The 16112-nt window shown below is 37.6% G+C and overlaps 1 protein-coding gene across 9 annotated transcripts in view; it reads right to left on the bottom strand.

The window, feature by feature from the left end:
• UTRN (utrophin) overlaps positions 1–16112 on the bottom strand; it is a 446059-nt gene that overhangs the window by 378923 nt on the left and 51024 nt on the right. The gene's annotated exons all lie outside the window — the stretch shown is intronic.

The raw sequence follows: 16112 nt of genomic DNA on the forward strand, positions 1-16112 counted from the left end.
AGAGAATTCACCCTGTAAAAACTAACTTTAACCACGTATCCAAGAAAGTTACTAAGTTCGTGCCTTTCGAAATTGTTTATTAAGCATCTACTACAAGCCAGGCTCATTGTTCTTCAGCTTATGTCATTCTTATTTGTTATATCACAGGGTTTTCCTTCTTTCTTCTACCAGCTGCAGAATAAAGAAACTGAAGGAATGAATGTTTAGCATTAGGCCATCTTAAATGTCCATGTGATAATTCCCAAACAGACTGTACGATGGCTCTTTATGGGAAATGGAAATGAAGAGGAGCGACAAAATTATAGGACCTCGATTCTTCTTTCACCAAGGATTATCAATAATAAAAGAAACATGAACTTCCCCGTATACAGTGACTTAACATTGCTACACTTTTCCTCTTGGCCCCCAACCAACAAATAACTGTCTCCTTGAAGATAAGTTTCTTCTTGAAAATAAAAGCTAATCAAATTTATCATAGGAAAACAAAAGATTTAGGCAGTATCTATGCTAGCAGGCTATTAAACTGGCATCTATTTGTCTAAGACAGAACTACTTTCATTCTAACAGTAACCTGAGTATTTCAGAAATGAGTATTTTTCTAAAAATTATTCTAAATATTATTCTAAAAATTCTGAATATTATCAAAATCATGCTAATTTGCTCCAGCAGCAACAGGAAACGAATACACCCATCCGTCTGCAACATTCCATTCATCCCTGCCTGTGAATCAAAAACTAAAATATAAACTCAGAAGTAGCAACACAAAGCATCTGTACCTATGCAAGCCTCTAGCACTAACTGGGCAAAATACACAGGTGAGCACCTACCAACAAAACCTACGTGAGGGCAATGCCACACAAACTGACCCAAAGGAATGAAATTCAGCATGAGTGTCTCCTGTTACCTTTCAAAGGTAAGTAAGCTGGAAAAGCACAAAAGAGACAGCGGGCAGAAGCAGGTCACACTCAGAAGCAATTTCTGCAGGTATCAGCTGAGCACCTAACCTGGAAAGTATACGACGAGAGGGAAGAATCTTCTACACACAAATTCTTTCAGTCACAGTTTACACCCAAGAAAAGAATGAGCTCGGCTTCAGCCACAGAATCTTAAATATTAAAAAAGCCATGAAGTGAGCTTCGCCATAACTCAATTTAATTCTTCAACGGAGCCAAGATATTTCCAAGCTACTGACACCTTGAATCCTTCCTTCGATGTCTTACAACAACCTTAGACTGTCCACCCTCTTAAATGCATCCTAAACACCTTTGAAAGATTAATTTCTAATGATCATGAAATTCTGCACACACAGAACCTCCTAAACATCACCCACTGCCTTCAAAACCGAGCACACCTGTATGTCACAGGGTTCATGGCATCCAGCACGCTTTCCTACACCATCCCTGCTAGTCTGTGCATGCCCTCTTCTGCAAGGTCTCCTCCAGCCCCAGCTCTCCCATCAGTTTCCATATCAAATGGCACCTTCTTCTTTCATGAAGCCTTTCGAGTTTCCTACCCCAGCCCTATACCCACCCTACCCTCACCTATTAAATTCACATGATACTTTGTTCTTTACTTATAACTAAATATTTGAAGAGTTAATGTTCTATACATGCATGCCCATGTTGATCTTCCCTCCTAACGAGATTCTTAATTCCCTGAATGAAGAAACTGTCTTCTTATTCCCTGACCTCTCTCATGCAGTTCCTTATACACCATAAATATACAATAATTATTTGCTGAATTACCAAAGAAATAACCTGATATATCCTCGGGAAAAAAAAAGAAAAAAGAAAAAATTCCTAAGCATTCGGAAGAAATTAAGAGTTAGCCATGTAAGAAATGTCTTCTTTAATAGAAACAATTCAACTCCAATAAAATTATGTTTTAGAGGGTTGTTGTTTTTTTTTTTAATTTTGTTTTGTTTTCTTAGTTTGTTTCAACAGGGAAAAAGTCTAATGGGAATTGTTAAGTGAGTAGTATGAATCTCCACCCATATTCAGTTATTCCCACCACACAATCAAATTCCTACCAGTTGACTTACAGCCTAAAAGCTGTCCTAGGAGAGAAGATTTAAGACCCAGCTGGAAAGCAAGCAAGTCATAACACAGGAAGGAACAGGACTCAACCAGGCCCAGTCATCCCTCAGCCATTTCATGTCGCACCAGTGCTGGGAAGACCAGGGTTTCAATGCGTGGCTTTAAAAATGAATCCATCCTTTTGATTTAAAAGTTGTACCTGCTAGATCTTGTAGCATTTCATCCTACATATGGACATATGTATATAAATATATAACTAAGAGCTAGAGCAGTTTCTATTCTAAGTGGGAAAAGTAAAAATGGACAGACTGGAAACCAAACTTTTCTTAACTTCTGACTCAAAAGCCTAGAAAATACATAGAAAAGAAGATAAGAACAAAATATAGTTCTGTAAGGTACTGCATTTCATGTGCCTTGGTCTCTCTTATTTTTAAGTACTACTGTATTTTCAACAGTTATTGTGTGACTATTAAATTCTTTTGAGAACATAATAAAATTCAGAGTACTAAGTACTAAGAAATTTCATTTAACATCATATTTCAAACAGCAAACCAATATGATACAAAATTTAAAAATCAAGCTACTAACAAAGTAGGTTTACCTACAACTAGTTCTTTAGCATATTTCTTGGTACGACAAACTCATTCTAAACAACCTGGCACACAGGAAGACCTTTGTTTTAAAATGTTATTCATTCATACAGCAAATTAAGCCTCACAGGTCATCTATCATACAGAACAAATACATCACTTGATCTAGTTGAAATCAATTTTTATATCATACAAAGAATGATATTTCATTTTTGGGTTTTTTTTTTTCTGCCTTATTTCAAAACTATCCAGGTGTTAATGCAGACCTTTTAACCACATCTCAGCCAAGTTTAACTTGAACAGGCACTTTCTCATGACCTTCAAGTCCATGTTCAACAATGAAATCATTTGGCTCTATATCCTATTCAGTTATTAATCACAAACAACAAAGGAAGAACTTTCACATGGAAAATGTGAAATCTTCGCTGGCCAGCATTCACTTTGGGTCACTCTGCATCACATTCACTTTCAGCTTGGGTCACTGAAGACCATGTAACGACCTCGGCTTTTTAAAAATTACATTCAACATTTTGCTGGCAATCAAACAAAACAGCTCTGTGACTTTAAGACAACTGCCCCTGGAGGTCCAGGGTCAGAAGACAGAGCACTGAAAGATGGCAGCTGGGTGACTGGCGGATGGGAGGAAGGGAGGGAATGAGGGAGCCACGTACATCCATCACAGGAGGCTGTTCCAGTAAGTGCCCGAGAGGGAAACTTCTACTCTGATGTGGGACGCCCACATCAGGATCCCAGCAATCTGACCCACCCATTTAAAGAAATTTAGCTATTATATTCGAGCCAAATTTGACTTTTTTAGAAATCGGCTCCAATGAGTTGACTTTTTTAATTAACAAAGCAAATATTTACAACTCTATACATTTTACTCGTTTTCTTGGTTTTCTATTACTATTATTAATTTGGCCTTCGTGTTTCGTCTTTAAATATGAATAAGGAAGTGATAGCGTAATGACAAAAATCCCTGGAATCTACCTGTGCCTCTAATTTAAAAGACACTTCCCTTATCAGCCCCACAAAGCCCCTCAGCATCCAGAAATAGACCCATCAGGTCTTCCCTCAACTCCTGAATGGTTTTAACTTACACACAGCCCTCTGGACTAAGACCAAAATTCAAACTAATATTGCCCTGCTGCCAAACCAGCAGAGCTGCAAACTAAAACATTTTCTCAAGGCACTAATAATTATCTCAAAAACAAGGATAAAATTAGGAAAGCAATAGATGAGGATTTTTTTTATCTTCCTGATATTAGTCAGTCTGTCTGTGGAGAAAGCCACAAACTGAAAACCAGTCTTTCTGAAATCCAGCAGTCTCCTGAGCCACTCTACGGTGTGAAGGAAGTGAGCAGAACATCACATTAGGTGGGGACACTAAAAGCCAACGTGCCTTGGTTTTAACTCCATCATGCAGTCCAGAGACTTTCTTGGGACACCCTGAGCAGCATAACTAGAGTATTTAGTTGTCCAAACTGTCTCTTGAATCAATGAAACTAAACTCATCTACTTACTATACAGAGAGGTCTATGCTCCTGGTCTGAGTATTTTTCTTCTTTCATCAAGGTCAAAGTAAAGGGTCATATTAGTTGGCTAACATCCTAGTTTGGTTCTCCCCAGAAGCAAACACTGAGATGAGGATTTAAGTATAGTGCTTTATTTTGGGGGTGATCCCATGAAATACTGGAAGAGAATGAAGAAGTGACATAGGAAAAGAAAGGTGACCAATAAAAGAGTCATTTTCAAGCGAATTACCACTGAATTGTAATCCAAATAGGAATTCAGAGAACCAGTGTAAATACTCATCTCAAAGGCAGCTCAATATCTGAGATGCAAGAGGATTTATACTACAGCAGTCACTGGCTGACAGCTGCTGGGAGCTGACACTTCCTGCTGACCATGAGTTTGAACTTTTCCAGCCAGAGAACTCCCTCAGGTGAAGGAATGAAGGTGCCTGCAGTTGGATGTCCCCAGCACCTGAAGTGCTGAAAGCAGGAGTTATTAGTAAGGCACTAATAGCCTCTGCTATAGCTAGGATTGGGATTATTTCCAAAAGGGTAAAGCAGAGGAAACCACATTTGTTACATGACCCATGTCAAAGAATACAAAGTATAGTGCTTTTCACAAAATTATAGTTCAAAAAAGAGGGATGCCAGCTTATATTTAAATCCTGACAGGTTTCATTTTATGAGACGTCATCAGTTACAGTATCTTATTCTGAAACAGTAAAAGCCTGTTTGGGTAAAAGATAATCTGAAGGGACCACAACAGTGTTCAACTTGGATGCTATTAAAGGTCAAGCAAAGAAATTTAATACAGACTTGGTTATTGAGGTTCTGACTTTTCAACTTCAAGTGGTGGATGACAGGCAGCCCCCACATAAAAAAAAAAGGGAAATTGAAAAATGAGTAAACCAACAAAGGCCATTATCAAAATCTTCGGTTACGGTAAAACAAATAAATAAACATAGGAAATGCCTATCTCGACTTGTGATTACAGAAACTGGAAAAAAAAAAAACAATATAAAGTACTAACAATTGAATGCTGACTAGATCTCAAAGATATTGACATATTTATATATGACTGATGGCATGAAACTTAACACAGTACTTCTGGAGAGCATTTAGTAATACGTGTCAGAAATCCTAAAATTAAACCTCTTGTCCCAAAAATTCTCTTTCTGGCACTTATTAAAAATAACAAATGAAAAATGATACCAACAACAATAATAGTAATAACAAATATTAATATAGCACTCAATAGAGTAGTGCCAGGCTGTTCTAAATGTTTTATAGCAGAGGTTCTGAATTGGGAGCGATTTTAACTGGGAGCAATTCAGTCCCCTAGGAGAGGCACTTGGCAATGTCTGAAGACATTTTGTTAGAACTGGTGGGTCAAGGCCAGGGATGCTGTTAAACATCTACAGTGCACAGGACAGCTCCCATAGCAAAGATTTATCTGGCCCAAAATGGCAACAGACCCATGGTTGAGCAACTTTGCTTTATATGTATTTGCTTATATAATAGTAATTATTTTTATTATCTTCATTTTACAGATCGATAAAGATAATTTTCCACTGCACTATTATCTATAATGTTGAAATACTAGGAATAAACTAAATCCCAAAAAACAGGGAATTATATAAATGATATAACTACCTAATAGAAATATGTAAGGTACTTATGAAATAATATAAAACTAAAATACCAGGACAAAATATTTAAAGTATTATATAATTACAATATTTTAAAATATGAATATAGAAACCAAATGGGAAGACATGAAAATTACTATTGTGTTAAGATAGTAGAAATAAGAATGGATATTTTTTCTTTTCTACTATTCTTTGATAGTAATGTGATTTTTAAAAGAAAAACACTCGACAATGGAGATAAGAAATTTGGAATCTAAAAAAATAAAATTTTTTATGAAATAAAATACCTTTTATTTTAACAACACAGGAGTTAACAGCCTGAGAAATTATTAATATCAAGAAATTCAAAATATACTAGTGACATTTGCTCAATGCTAGTGCTTTAAATCCTGAAGTCATACTACTGTTCAGTATAAGAATAAATCACCCTAGATTCTATATCTACCTTTCCTTCTACCTTTTAGTTACTTCGTGGCTCACTATCACCTAAAGAGAATGTGCTAAAAGAACCGAATTTCAGTTCACCTAAGTCTAATTCATTTTAGCAGCTCTATTATACAAGGTAGTTTAAACTATTATTTTAAATTTATTAATAACAGTAGGAACATTATCAGTGCTGCTATAATTAGTAGCATGCATTGAATGCTTCCTACATGGATTACTATGTAATCTAATCCCCACAACATCCATAAGAGACAAATACTTTTATGGTCCCATTTTCCAGAATAGGTCATAGACACTTAAAATTAAGCAACTTGCCTAATAATAAATGTATGGACCTGAACTAAAAATTCAGGCAGTCTGACTCTGAAGCCCACGTGCTCAAATAAAAGTATAAGTGTGCTTGGGAACAAGATGGGGAGGGAAAAGACAGGCTCTACCCTTCTTCCTCTCTCTACAGAATGAACTGATCATATCTGCTATATGGGAGGTAAAACCTACCTTTTGAAGTACCATTACTACTCTGACAAGACACCACAATGATTTAACCAACAGGATCTCCTATTGTAAATAACTTTTAATTACTAAATTTAAATTGTATCTCATATTTAAATATTTTAAATAATTATTTTTCTAATTAAAAGCAGCTGAGTGTATTCAAAGGAGGCAAAAATAAGGCTGTCAGAATTTCCTTAGGAAGTCTTGCGATTAATGCTTCTAACATGGGGGATTTCGTCTGATCTTCATACCCACTGGATATTCTGTCCTCGTGAATGTGAGGATTAAAAAAATAAGCCTATATCCTGTTAATAGGAAAATGGATACCTTAGAATAAGTAACAGGGAATTCTGTTTAAACAATTTAAGCATCTGTTTCTACAACGCTAAAGAAGAATGGAGAGGAAGGTTAACTATAAAACATTATTTGTAGATATTAAATCGTTGGGCTTAAATATCTCTATGCAAGTCTCACCTACCTAGAGCATATATTATGAAATGAGGTCACTGAGAACAAAATGCTGTGATCTTCTGAGATCCATGAAGCACAGATTAACTTAACAAATAACAGGGATCAGGATACTAATAACATATCATCATGGAGAAATGAAGGGAATTTGGCATGAGACAAAGTACGGGCTCCTCCCGGGCTGAGCTGCTGTCTACTCAAAGCGGGCTGCAGGTTGGTGTGAAGGAGGCTGGAGAAACAACTGGTCTTCAAATTTCACACCCACGACTCACTGATTCAAGGGGCTCTGACGTCAGAAAGGACAATGGCAGGTGAGGAAAAGTGAGGAAAGTGAAAAAACCTCTGTGGCTAGAGTTCACTTATCTTTCTACCATAGGTTCGAGTCTCTGACACATTGTGAGTAAATATAACCTTATTTTTAATACATATGGTGACATCGCAATACAAAGAAATCCTAATGTCTTTATTAGCTGTATGCTTTTTAACTAGAAATAAATAACGGAAATGAAAAGATAACAACAATAATAAAATAACAGCAAATATTTATATAGCACTTATGAGAGCAGCAACAAGGGGTTCTAAATGTTTTCTATCAAGGGAGGCGAGGAAAGAATTCCTGGAAAAGGTGTATTTGACAACCATAGAGAGAACTGCTGATAATCTAACAGAATAAAGGACACACCCTGCTTACAGTGGGGATGGCTCAGTACCAAGAACACTTACAGTGCTTCTGAAGGAAACTGAACACTGGCTACAGAGTACCAAGTCCAGCAGCTGGAAACCAGCAATGCAGATGAGCCTAACTCAGGCCACTCTAGGGCCAGAAAGGGGCTTTGTTTCCATTCAGTTGGGTGCAACGAAATATTCAAAGAGAATTCTGGATGCTGCATCTCAGAACACCATACTGCCTTCCTTCTCTCTCACAGTCATTTCACGGGAAGAGCTTTTTCACACGCTAGTGATTTTTCCAATTTTTGCCTACTTGAGTAGTAACATATAGTGCCATACGACCCAGGCTGCTTGGCTTTGAAATTGTTTTGTGCTGCTCTTTATTTTTTCTTGTCTTTTCTACAATCAGCATAGCTCATTATTGCCATCATGTCCATTTTTAGCAGCACCCAAGCCCGATAACCTTCCAATTTACTGCCCTAGATCTAGAAATGGAATACCTAAGTGTGAATTAAGAAAACAATCACTGAATGAGGACCTAGGAGGTGTCACCAAAGTCTCCATACTGCATAATCTAATGGACAAATGTTCACTGTAATCTATGTGCAGTCTGCAACAGTCTGGGTTGCCGGTGAGTAGAATCATTAAGTTAAAAACCAGATTTCAAACACCCCAACGACTGTAACAGGACACAGAAAACAGCAAGTCTAAATAAATGTCCTCTAAATCATTTATCTTTGGCTTTTATTTTTTTCTTACTTCTAATTCTTAGCTTGTGTGGCACAGTTGCAGGGGACAGAAAACTGAGCACTACTCTTTTAAGAAACAAAAAGATGAAAACTTTTAGAAAATTACGGGGAAATCAATGCTTACTTTTTTCCTAATACAAACCCAATGTAATAAGAATTGTTCATCATAAAACACCAGGCAAACATTACCTATTGAATGACTTCCGAGTTACGGGAGGTAAATGTCAATTCTTTATTACAGTAATCAAGGCTAGATTTACCTTCAACACCACTCATTTTTATTTAGATTTTATTACTCAGAGAAATTTTGCAGCACAAAGCCTAGCAACAAGTCCAGTGAATATAGAGAATGCAATCTCAAGGGCTTTTTTTAAATAGGGCACAGTTCATTTAGCCACAAAATAAATTTTCCTCATAAAACATAAGATTCTCCTTGTAAGAGCAGAAGAAATGAGTAGAAAGGAGATGGATAGACAAGAAGGGTCCAGTCGGACAAGGAAGGGGATAATGAGAACTGTTGTCTCGATCCACTTGCAAAATATACATAACCTCCCATTCAAAATCTATCACCATGAAATGCACCATGATTTGTAAAATGCATATGAACAAAGATAAAATGTAATAGTTATTTTATAGAATTCACACGAGCAAAGATAATATATAAGTATTTTCACTTCATGATATTTTTTCTCCTCTATTCCCAAATGTCCCATAAATCACTGCCCCCTCCACACACACACACACACACAAACTATACTTTTCCTCTTCCTCCTAAAACACTAATTATTCCAAGTTAGACTATAAATATTTATTAACAACCAACTAAATAACTCCCAGAGTATTGTCAGATACCAGATTGCATGGATGGGTCAGAATTATCTAGGGAGAAAGTGAATCTGCTGGGGAAATAAATTTCTTCTGTCAAACACAATTCAGGAACTACTAACATCAGAAATGAAGTTATTGCCTTTGAGTCCAAACAGTAAGTAAAGGCACAGAATTCAGGAGTAGAGCAAGAAAATAGGCCAGGTCAAAAGCCAAGAGATTCACTCTGGCAACAGATTCCCAGCTAGGGGCTGGCCAGGCCAGGAGAAAAAGGTCAGTGTTGGCATGATGGGAGGAGCTCTTTCTCAGAGGACCAAGAGGATCACTATCTAATGAGGTATTTCCATGGATGATATGAAAGTGACCTGGAAGAATTCATGCAAGATGCCTATTTTACAACTGCAATGTAGCCCAGCCTCTCACAGTATTTGGATCAGTGACATTGCACTGAAATCTATCATGTTTCCAGACCATTATGACAGTTCTCCTCTACTTGAAAATAGTCTTCTCTGCAGACTAAATAAAGCTTTTTATATAAGGCACCAAAAAGGCAAATAGGTCATACAGCACAGTCATATGGGAGGCTGTGTGCCCTTTCCCTCTGCTTGCCTTGCTTGCTTGCAAACAATAAAAACCTTTCTGAACAAATGAAAGTGAACTTTGAAACCGGCAAAACATTTCGGGTACTCTGCCAAAAAGATATTCTCCAAGCAACTGTGGGCCATTTGCTATCCTGTACAGCACTATATTTCTTGCCACATACTGGATCTGTGGTTAAATGAGCCCAGCAAAGAATTACAGTTTCATTGCTTTGATGTGAAAAATCACTAACAGATCTAGATTGAGGAATGAAGACAAACATAAATTTTCAGCATGATGGTGCATATGGGGCCTCATTTAAGCTAATATCTTCATTTAACATCTAAGCAGAATTTTTTCTTGCACTAACTTGAAAGGCTCTACCAACAAAAACAGCCACCATTGATTATAATCCTTTCTGCCATTTGTCAAGTACTGTGTAAGAAATTGTGTACGCGTACACCTTTTAAGAATCACAACAGCTCATTCTGCAAGTGAGGAAACTGAGACTCAACATGCAGCATGACTGGGATCCAACTCTAAGTCTCTTCCTGCTAACACTTAACATGTTCCACAAATTACATGGAAAATGCATTATTCTATAATTAACTCTGGGATTTACCATCCCTATTGACCAATATACAAAAACGTACTAAAATAGTGAGGACACATAAATAATTGTCAGTTTCGGCACAGTCTGGGATGATGAGAGCGCCCACCTACCCAAAAGAAAAAAGGAAAATATAGAATTTAAATCTAAAGACTCGAACCTCTGCCCCAGAGATCCCGAAATCACGTCTCTCAGGACAGACATTAACTATCTTCGAAAGCAAAAGAAATTCAAATAAGTAGGCATTCAGAATCTGCCATTTTGTACGAATTTCCTTCAGAATCAGTAAGAGTTTAATAGTCAAAGATCCAAACAACGGAAGAAAATGAGCAACGCATGAAAAAGCAATTTAATAAAGAAATTTGCCAACCAGCCAATAAACGTATGCAGAGGAGTTAGATTTCACAAAAAATGAAATGTAAGTTCAAACAATTATATTCTATTTTGCATCCCTCTACTCTTTGTGGATGGTCATTTAACAGTAAAAGCATATTTGCCTCCAGAAATTACCCAAATGAACTACAATATGTGTATACAGGTCATTATTTTTAATAATATTTTTAAAAATGGGATGCCACTACTATAGGATGGTTTCAACTTTGGTTCAGAAAGTAAAACTGTGCTTGTGGGAACTTAGATATAAAGCTGTACATTTCTGTATTCACAGAAAAAAGTGTGGCAGGACAAACAAAACTATTAACAATAATTATAGAGGAGGAAAGGGAATGACAATTTTCCACTTTATATATTTCTTCTGCATTAAATTTTTTTAAGAAGGAGCCCAATGACTTAAGGTATTTTGAAAGATATTTTAAAAACATTATTAAAAATTAGGTTGGAGAATCAAAACTTTATTACAATAAAATGCTTCTTTTTTTAATTAAGTTTACTGGGTTAACACTGGTTAATACAATTATATAATTTTCAGGTGTACATTATAATTTCACATCTGTATATTCTATTGTGTGCTTACCACACAAAGTCCAGTTTCCTTCAGCTACCATATATTTGATCCCCTTTACCCACTTCTCCCTCCCACCCCTACCCCTATATTTCCTCCTCCCTTACCCCATCTACCTCCCTCCTCCTCCCCGCCCCTACCCTCTGGTAACTACTAGTCTATAGTCAATAAAATGCTTCTTTAACTTGAGAGCAATCCCACAAAGGGAGCCACACTAATTTCTGCCCAGTTCACAATCCAAGTTTCAGTATTTTGTGGTTTAGACAGAAAGTTTGGCCTGCGTTTCTTAAGTCCTAGACTAAAATTTCACTTAGGCACAATGTTAAAACTGGGCTATGACTCACCTTCCTTTGCAAAACAATGAAAGTTCTAGTTCAGTGGGAAAAAACTACTTGAGGTGCCAGTTCACTAAACTGCTCAAATCAAGGTCAAAATATTGGGGCAGAAAAGAGGAGTCACTGTGCCCAGATCCTATCTCTTACACCAGTCCTCTCAGTGGCCCTCCAACCTCAAATCCTGAATGTGCAAACAGAACAGGAAGCACCTTGTGCCCTCTAAATAAGGGTCAGAGAACCCAAAGAAAACATGAAACAGACCCAGGATCCCTGTCATGAGCATACTTTTCAAGCAATGCCAAAGAAAAACGCAACTAAAAAGGTGATAGGGCGCTCCAGGTTAAATATATTTTAAGTACCATAATGAACAAAGTATTTGATTTCCTATTCCCTAGGCTCTAGGTAGAAGGCAAAGCTTTTTATCAACTGACTAGATTTTTATAATTTTTACAGAACTTATTTTTCTTTTTACTATTACCTATGGCTTTCAAGGTGCTTTAAAATGTGTTACATCATTAATCCTGACCAGGGTCCCCTAGGAAATCCTACTGGCAGGGAGACCTGTCTCAGGGGGTCAGCGCCTGACACAGTCGATGAAACAGGGGACTGAGACCAAGGTCCTGTTCAGTACCATGTTGCTCATATTTCTCATTTTCCCCCCAAATTCTTTTGTTTTGAACAAACCATCTGTCTCCACCCTTCTTCTCTCAATTTAGTGATTTTCTCTCTCAAGCCTCTGCAAATTATACTCCACCTGGTCTTCCTAACCGCCAATTCATTTTCTTTATAAACATTAAAGTCAGCTAAAAATTCACGAGGCCTGAGAAATTTTCGCAGACAAATCTCACGGCACTCTGCTTTAAATTCTGTGTTCTAATACTCCGATTTCTCTTCAAACCGTGTAAATCTTTTGCCTTTTACTAAATTCTGTGTTCCTTTATTCTGATAGGGTCAACCTCCAGGTCAGGCAGCCCTGAATGTCCGCCAGATAATCACACTCCTTCCTTTCAAACTCATCCCTGCACAAGTCATTTCGGGAGACCCTCCTTGGGGTGTTCCCAACCAGCCCCACCTCTACATTCACACACACACATACACCCCAATCCCTAATGAAATTCTTATTCCAAAGCTCTCATCCTGCCTTGCTTCATGAAGACACTGCCAACTTGGAACCTCGTCGCTTCTGAGAGGTCTGCATTGTCGCTTCTGAGAGGTCTGCTTAGTGTACCCTGAGATTTGCCTGTTCCCCTGTAACTCTTCCATGAGCTTCTTCCCAAATGACAGCTGATCTTCAGAAGGCCATAGTCTAAGATAACATACTCTCCTACATCGACACAGACCAGAAATTAAGAAATCCAACCCTCTTCCAGCCCTCCAGCAGCTCAGAGGAATTTAGTCATCCATTCCACAAGCAGATACTGAGCCTTTCCTGCATGCTAGGCACACAATTAGGTGCTGGGTACCATGGAGCTTTTAGTCTAGTCAGGAATGAATAACATTCTGTCGCCGTTGGGGCTGATCAGAGTTCAGGGTCTCGGAATTCAGTGTCGCCCCAATGGCAGGAGGGAGGGAGACAGATAACATGACACGGAAGTGTAGTTAGCAATTGCCCTAGGTTCGTCCTCAAATGAGGGTAGTGAAGAATCATAAGTCATTGAAATTTAAGTTTTATTAAAAGTATATTTTAGAAAGACAAAGAGGCCCCAAGGAGGCACATGGTTCTAGGACTATAACCAACAAAAAGGCCACAAAAAAGAAAGCCCAGAGGGCAAAAAGGGCCCAGAAGTGGGAATGTCTGCCTTATATGCAGGCTGTGATGGGTAGTTCCAAAGGCATTCCTAGGTGATTGACACCTGCCTGCTATGTAACTTTGCCTAATGCACATGTGCATACCTAGAATTCTACCCCTACTGGAGTGTTCTCTGGGCAGTCTCTAGGCTGGGCCCCTATTCCTTTGTTCCCCTTGTCGCGTATATCTAACTAGCTTCCTAACAATTCCCCTGTGCTCTACCAGGTCGAACTAAATCTCAGTCCAACTAAATCAGGATCTCTAGATGTGAGGCTCCAGCACTTTGATGATTCTAATGTGGAGCCGGGGTTGAGAAGCATTTAACCTGTTCATCTAAAAAGGAAAGAGCCGACGTAGAATCCTGTCAGCCAACATGAAAGCAAGAAGCATGGCAAGAAAAGCAGGGCCTCCCAGAAGTGGCTTCCTGAGCAGGGCAATTTCTAGATATAAATCATCTATTCATTAGTACATGCCTACAAACCCAATAAGCCCCCAAATAATTTCTTACTTCGCGTTTTCAAGCCTTTCTTTAAACTTTGGTCTCCCTCAATTAGATTATTTTTAACATTTGGTCATTTGTACACAGACAACAAGATTAAGAAAAGGAAATATTTAACAAATGTTTAGGGTAAATATCTTAAAATAAAAAGATTCTATATCAAAGATAGATAGATAGATAGATAGATAGATAGATAGGTTTTCCAACTTCGCCTTACTGAATTTTTTTCCTGTTATATTTCAATGAATAGCTGAGATGCAACTACACCAAATTAGATTTCCACATTCTAGATGACAATATAGAACAAAGGGTTGACGACTTCAAAAATAACACTGAAAGGCTAATTTTGAGTAAATATGTATTTTAAATTTATTCCATTTTATTACTTATTTTATTATTCCTTTAGGTTCTACAACAGTCATTTGAAATATCCACCTCTGCACTGTCAAAAGTTTAATGCAAAACACGTATGGTTTCACTTTCCACCTTACTTGAAGTCTGTAAATAAAGGATTCATCCCAAAGTTTAATCTATAATGGAGACTACTTTGAAGACCAAAAGGCCAGGTGTTGCAATGAAATATGCCATCCATAAAAATATGTTTTTTATATCTTTATTTCTAACGAGATCACTAAAGAGATGCACCCTGTAGATACAAGGAAATAATCAGCTCAATAACAATCCATGCAGACAGCCTAGGCCCTTGTGAGATTTGAAATCATGTATCCACTGGTTTTCTATTTTTATTAAAATAGCATGCCCTGAAGAATTTTTTCTTAATGCTTTCTATTTTCCTGAAGCCTTTGGACTGATCAGAGGGCAGAAGAGAATCCTGTCTGATTGGATCGGAAATCATATTTAAAGCTGCAGTCTACTTGTTTTTAAAGTTTGCTTATCATTTAAAGGTTTGTTTGCATTTTCTCTTTCAATTATCATCTGTTCTTTTAATTATCATCCTGTTCACCATAGTTACCTGAGATCCTTTGTAGCAAGACAATAAGACCCAAACTAGCAAACGAGGGAGACTGTTAGTGCCAGGGAAAGAAAGGATTAAGTGAAAGTCAGTAAGTATCTTTGAAAAGCCACAATGCTGTAATTGCTGTGCCCATGCGTGGGGTTTTGATTCACATCTCTGAAAGGTATTTTAATATGTGTTGAGACCACATGGTTCTTTAAATAAGAGAGAAAAGTAATAGGTAAAGACGAGAATTATAGCACATTTATCTCCTATCATGTTTGGCGCAGAAATCAAATTTGCAAGAAAAACCTGGGCCGATCCAATCATCTCACTTTAAATGCACTCCACAGAGAGGATGCCTACAAGCACTGACTACCTCACACTCATATGGACTAAGGGAGGAAAAAATTCAGAGGGTAATTCCAAAGCAAAGGAGAACTTTTTTTTTCATTCGAACCTGCCTAAAAGTTTTTTCATTGTGACAATATTCAAGTGTAATATGTGAGATCAAACAAAACACATCACTCTTTCTTTTTCCCCCTCAGAAAGCTTACATGGCCAGTACACAAATATATACATTAAACAAGACAGGGACATCTGAACTCATCAAGAAAAGGAGGGCACCCTGGCAGTAAACTCCAGTGATGGAAAAGCGCATGACCGCATCCAACGTCAAGTTATGCACTGACGTTTCTCCAGGACAAGACTGCATTAAAACAAAATCCTGTTCACTTACATTTCTCCCAAAAAGTACAAACATCCGATTCTCAACTTTGTCAGCTCCGAACTATGTATTTTCAAAAGTAAAATATCTTTTTAGCCAGCACAGTAAGTCAAATACAATAATGAGAGGAGCTCTATCACTATTCAACAGCCCAGAGAGGAAATTCACCACACGACAGTAAACAGTCAACATATAAGAAACTGCTTTGAAAATACAGG

This window comes from Pteropus medius, unplaced genomic scaffold (assembly GCF_902729225.1).
Source record: "Pteropus medius unplaced genomic scaffold, Ma_sr-lr_union100, whole genome shotgun sequence".
Classification (NCBI taxonomy): Eukaryota; Metazoa; Chordata; class Mammalia; order Chiroptera; family Pteropodidae; genus Pteropus; species Pteropus medius.